This window comes from Dipodomys ordii, unplaced genomic scaffold (assembly GCF_000151885.1).
Source record: "Dipodomys ordii isolate 6190 unplaced genomic scaffold, Dord_2.0 Scaffold156, whole genome shotgun sequence".
Lineage (NCBI taxonomy): Eukaryota > Metazoa > Chordata > Mammalia > Rodentia > Heteromyidae > Dipodomys > Dipodomys ordii.
Window position 1 is genome coordinate 2,451,597 of NW_012267372.1, and position 5,188 is coordinate 2,456,784.

Genomic DNA, 5,188 nt, shown 5'->3' on the forward strand with positions numbered 1-5,188 from the left:
TAGCCTTGAGCTGAAGAGCTGAGGGACAGCGCCCAGGCCCAGAGTTCAGGCCCCACAACCGGACCTAAAAATAAATAAATAAATAAATAAATAATTTTTTTAAAAAAAGAATCTTTTCTGCCTAGGCTTGACTTCCAATTGTGATTCTCAGATTGCAGCCTTCTGAGTAGCTAGGATTACAGGTGTGAGCCACTAGCACCTGACTGATGGAGAGCTAGGGACTGTGGTTTGCCTTTGGAAGGCCTCAAGTAATCATTGCCAAAATCCTTCCTGTTTTCCCCCACCCCACTGGACTCAATTTCCTCTCCCTATCATTTTATTTTTTGATACAGGTCTCACTATGGAAGCCAGGATGGTTTGGAACTCATGACACTGACTCTGCTACCCAAGTGCTAGAATTACAGGTATGTGTTACCATGCACAATTTCCTCTACCATCTTAAAAGCCCATCTCCAGGCTGAGAATGTGGCTTAGTGATAGAGTGCTTGCCTTGCATGCACGAAGCCCTGGGTTCAATTCCTCAGTATCACATAAACAGAAAAAGCTGGAAGTACCCTGTGACTCTAGTGATAGAGTGCTAGCCTTGAGCAAAAGCAGCTCAAAGCCAGTGCCTAAGCCCTTTGCTCAAGCCCTAGGCCTGGTAAAAAAAATAAAATAAAAGGTCAGCTCCCTACTCATTTAATTACCATTTTCCAAATTAATGGTAATTTACCAACTACTAGCACTAATCCAAATTCTGACTGGTTTAACACTTCCTAACCCTTGCTCTGAGCAAGTGGCTTAAATTTCTTGGAACTCATCTCCTTCAACTATATAGTAAAATTAAATGTACGCATTATCCTGCCCATGTAAATGTAACCCCTCTGTACAGTATGTTCACAAATAAAATTAAATTAAATTTAAAAAAAAGATTATTCTTTAAAATATGAGTGCCAGGTATGGTGACACATGACTGTAATCCAGCACTAGGATGAAATAAACAGCAAGATCTCAAGTTCAAGGCCAGCCTGGATTCCATATGAAAAGACCCTGTCCCCCCAAAATGGTAGGGGAATAACCTTAAAGCCCTTAGAGCAATATTCAGCAAGTGGTAAGTATGTACTTAATTAATAAATCTTGAGCTGACCACTGGTAGCTCATTGTAATCCTAAACTACTCAGGAGGCTGAGATTTGAGCATCACAGCTCAAAGCCAGCTTGGGCAGAAAAAGTCCACGAGATGCTTAGCTCAATTAACCAGCAAAAGGCCAGAAGACGAGGTGTGGCTCAAGTGGTAGAGCAATAGCCTGGAGTGGAAAAGCTCAGGGACAGCACTCAGGCCATGAGTTCAAGCCATAACACCAGCACACGTATGCATTCATGCACATACACCGCCCCCCCCCACTTCATGGGGTCCATGGGATCTGACAACATATCACCAAACAGTATTAATCATCTGTTTCTCAATTACCTTTCATTGACTGCCTATAATTGAATGGACTATTTTATTTCCATTATATCTCAGGTTAAGTTTTCCTTCTTCTTATGGAAAGCAAAGTTAAGTTTTCCATTAGGATGGCAAAGCACTTTTTCCTTGTCCAATTGATGAATATGCACCAGTCATCTTCAAGGAAAAAAAAAAAAAAACAACTATACTTACAGGACCCCACAAATGTGGCCAAGCAGGAAGTCACTTTGCCCCAGGACCAGTTTTATGTCTCCTATGGCCATCTCTGAGCTTCTTCCCTGCTACTTTTTTGGGGGATTTTTAGGTACACCCTTGACTTTCAGAACTCTGTGTGTGCTGTGTGTGTGTGTGTGTGCACGCCCGCATGCCCGCCTGCCTGCAGTGGTATGCTGGTTTGGAGACTTGAACTGAGGGCCTGAGCAATGTCCCTGAGCTTTCTTTTTTCTTGTTTTTTTTTTTTTAATCAAGGCCAATGCTCTACCACTTGACCCACAGCTCTGCTTCCGGCTTTTTGGTGGCTAATTGGAAATCAGAGTCTTATAGACTTTTCTGCCAGAGGTGGCCTCAAATCGCGACCCTCAGATATCAGCATCCTGGGTAGCTAGGCGTGAGCTACCAGACCCTGGAAAAAAAATTATTATTATTATAGTCCCGGATCTATCTCTTACTATGCTTAAGAAGAAATCTCAGAATCCACCGAATGAATCTGTGCTACTGGGACCACCAGCCCTCCCAGCAAAGGCGGGGAAACAGGCTCAGAGAGGGAAAGGCACGGGCCCGCTGCCACACAGCGGGGCTATAACTTGAACTCAAATCCACCGGCCTGAAAACCCAAGGAGCCTTCCCGCGCCTCAAGGCCAATGGTAAACGCCTAGTGACGAAGTGGTCACCACAAAGCGAGGGCTACCGTCGGATTTTGACCACCACCCCCCCCGCCCCATTTTCCAGAGAAGGAAACTAAGGCGCAAAGAAAGAAAGAAAGCGCTCCGAGCCTGGATTGTGATTATGGAGCCCCGGACGCCCTCCATCCCGCATCCCACCCAGCCCAGTCCCTCCTCTCCCGGTTCACGCCTTATCTAGCTCACCCGGCCCGGTAGCACCGACACGCGCCCGCCCTCCAGACCGTACCAACTGTCAGATAACCCTTTTCCCTCCTCCCGCCCCGGAAGTTCCGCCCGGCACCGAAGTCACTCTGAACTACCACGGACGCTCTAGCCTTCCGGTCCGCCACAACCAGCGAGAGGGCCTCACGTGACTGCTTCGACGTCCCCCGCGCGCTAGTCGAGGAGAAGCGGCCAATGAGAAGGGCGCGGACATGGGCCCCGCCCCTTCGCAGCCGGAGTTGGAATGCGCAGGCGCACAGGTGGCTGGAGAGGCGGGGCTCCGGCCTCGAAGGTTGCTTGCGTGCTGGCTGGGTCCTGAGTGGCCGACGCGGAGTGCAGGTACTGTGCGATCTAGGGGTACGACACCGCCGTGGCCACCCTTGAGTTACCCCCTCGTTTGCAATACATCCCCCTTCTTATGTTGTCCTCCATCCCTTCCGTCGCCCATCGTCAGTACTCTCCTGTGAGCATCACCTTCCTTCTGTCGTCATCGGCCTTTTAAATTCGCCTGCGTTCCTCTTAAGCCCTCATTGCCTTTAGGTGTGCAATCGCCCCCTCTTTGAATCGTCATCGCCTCCAGCCTCTCCCCTCTTTCGCTGCCATTTCTGCTTCGTGAAACCCTCACTTCTAAATCTTTCTCTTCCCCCACCGTCCCTTTTCCTGTTCCCATCTCTCCCCCGATTTGTTTGTTTGAGACCAGGTCTCGCTCTGAAGTCCCTGCTAAGCCTCAAACTCCCGATCCTCCAGCCTCAGCCTCCAAGGTGCTGAGGCTACAGGTGACCCTGAGCATCTCATCCCTGGCTATGTTCATTGCCCTCTTATGTCCTTCCTTTTTTCCCTGCCCCTCCCCGTCCTGCGACAGTCATGTCAGTGTTTCCTGCACCGTTTGCTCCGTCAGAAGATACCCAGCCTTATAGTCATTTTCCTTCCTTCCGTGTGTCCATCGTTTATAATCCCTGTGTTGGGCTTCGCCTTCTCCCATCATAACTCCATTCTGGAGCTGTTACCTGAGGTGCACCTAGAATCTCAGCGCTTCCCTAAACGTTGAACATCTAATTCAATCCCAACCCCAGATTCCTCGTGTGTAAATTGCACAGGAGGACATCCATGTCAGGGGAGGCGTGTGGCAATTCCGGACACATCTGTGTCCTGGTGTCATTTAGACTATTATGGTAATTAGCCGTGCACATCCCCCTCCCCCATCCAATCTCCTCTACTCCCTTTGTCAGCTGACTGCCATTGCTCCCCACCCCCACCCCACTTGCACTTGTCATTCCATTCCTGTGGTGTCATCCCCTCTTCCACAGCAATCACTCCACCCCCACAATCTTCACTCTACTTTCAGAGTCTTCCTTCTACTCCCCCTCCTGGTCTCCATATTCGAGGGTACCCAGGGGCCATCACCAACCTTCCTTCATTTCAGCGACAGCCCAGAGATAGCTCTGGACTTGGAGAAGGGATGGGAAGGCACAGAGGGCTGTGGGACTCCAGAGAGATGCCTGTAGTGGCCTCCCTGGGAGATCAGGGAAGGCTTCCTGGAGGAGGTGGTATGTATGCTGAGCGGGATACCAAAGTGTGGAAGGGTTCAAAGGAAGCTGTGCTGCGCAGGAGAAGCCACAGTGATTTAGTGATGAATATGTGGTTTCAGTTCAAGGAACTGAAAGATATTCAATAAGGCTTGGGGTGTTTAAAAAAAACAAAAAGGTGAAAGAGGTTACTGAGGGAAGCCTTTCAGGGCCTTGAGGAGGAACTGGGATTTTTTTTTTTTTCAGTCGGTTGTGGGGCTTGAACTCTGGGCCTGGGCACTGTCCCTCGGCTCTTCAGCTCAAGGTGAGTGCACTACCACTTGAGCCACAGCGCCACTTCTGGTTTTCCAGTGGTTTATTGGAGATAAGAGTCTCACTGACTTTCCTGCCAGGGTTAGCTTTGAACCTTGATCCTCAGATCTCAGCCTCCTAAGTAGCTAGAATTACAGGCATGAGCCACTGATGCCCAACTGAACTGGGATTTTTGTTCTAGGAAAACCCGGGAACTTTGAGCAGGGGAGGAGCCAGTCAAATTTAGGTGAAAGGGAGATCAGAAAGTTAAGTAAAAGCTGGGAATAGGGTGGCCACCCAGGCTGAGACCTGCAGGCAGGTGTCTTTGAAATAGAGACCCGGAGGTGGAACAGATGTAGGAAATAGAGCGACAACAGGGGTGAGGGGCGTGTGAGGGTCAGGGCCCATGGGACACCCTGGGATCGCCAGGGCTGGACTTCAGAGGGAGGCAGAATGGAGACAGGAATGAAGTGGGAAGGCGGAACTGAAGCTGCCATGGCAAGTGAGGGTCCATGCAGCCTGTCCAAGTCAGTCTCTGTCCAAGTCAGTCCCTATCGGACATGGTTAGAAGTTTAGATGTTCTGCCTGGCACTGGTGGCTCAAGCCTATAATCCTAGCTACTCAGGAGGCTGAGATCTGAGGATCACAGTTCAAAGCTAACCCAGGCCAAAAAGTCCCCATGAGACTCTTACTTTCTTTTTTTTTTTTTTGGGGGGGGGGCCAGTCGTGGGCCTGGGGGTTGTCCCTCAGCTCTTCAGCTCAAGGCTAGTGCTCTACCACTTGAGCCACAGCTCTGCTTCCGGCTTTTTGGTGGCTAATTGG

General features: G+C 49.7%; 2 protein-coding genes across 4 annotated transcripts in view; one reads left to right on the forward strand and one right to left on the reverse strand.

Annotated features, from left to right (window-relative positions):
- The window catches only part of LOC105998102 (chromosome unknown open reading frame, human C19orf47), a 19,880-nt gene that overhangs the window by 14,512 nt on the left and 180 nt on the right, over positions 1-5,188 (reverse strand). The window lies entirely within an intron of this gene.
- Positions 2,821-5,188, forward strand: part of Pld3 (phospholipase D family, member 3) — a 25,285-nt gene continuing 22,917 nt past the window's right edge. The window contains exon 1 of one of the 3 annotated variants that reach the window (XM_013032716.1): positions 2,821-2,888. The gene's annotated coding sequence lies outside the window, so the exon portion shown is untranslated. The remainder of the gene's footprint in view (positions 2,889-5,188) is intronic. The other 2 variants (XM_013032718.1, XM_013032717.1) reach the window with 2 other exon arrangements.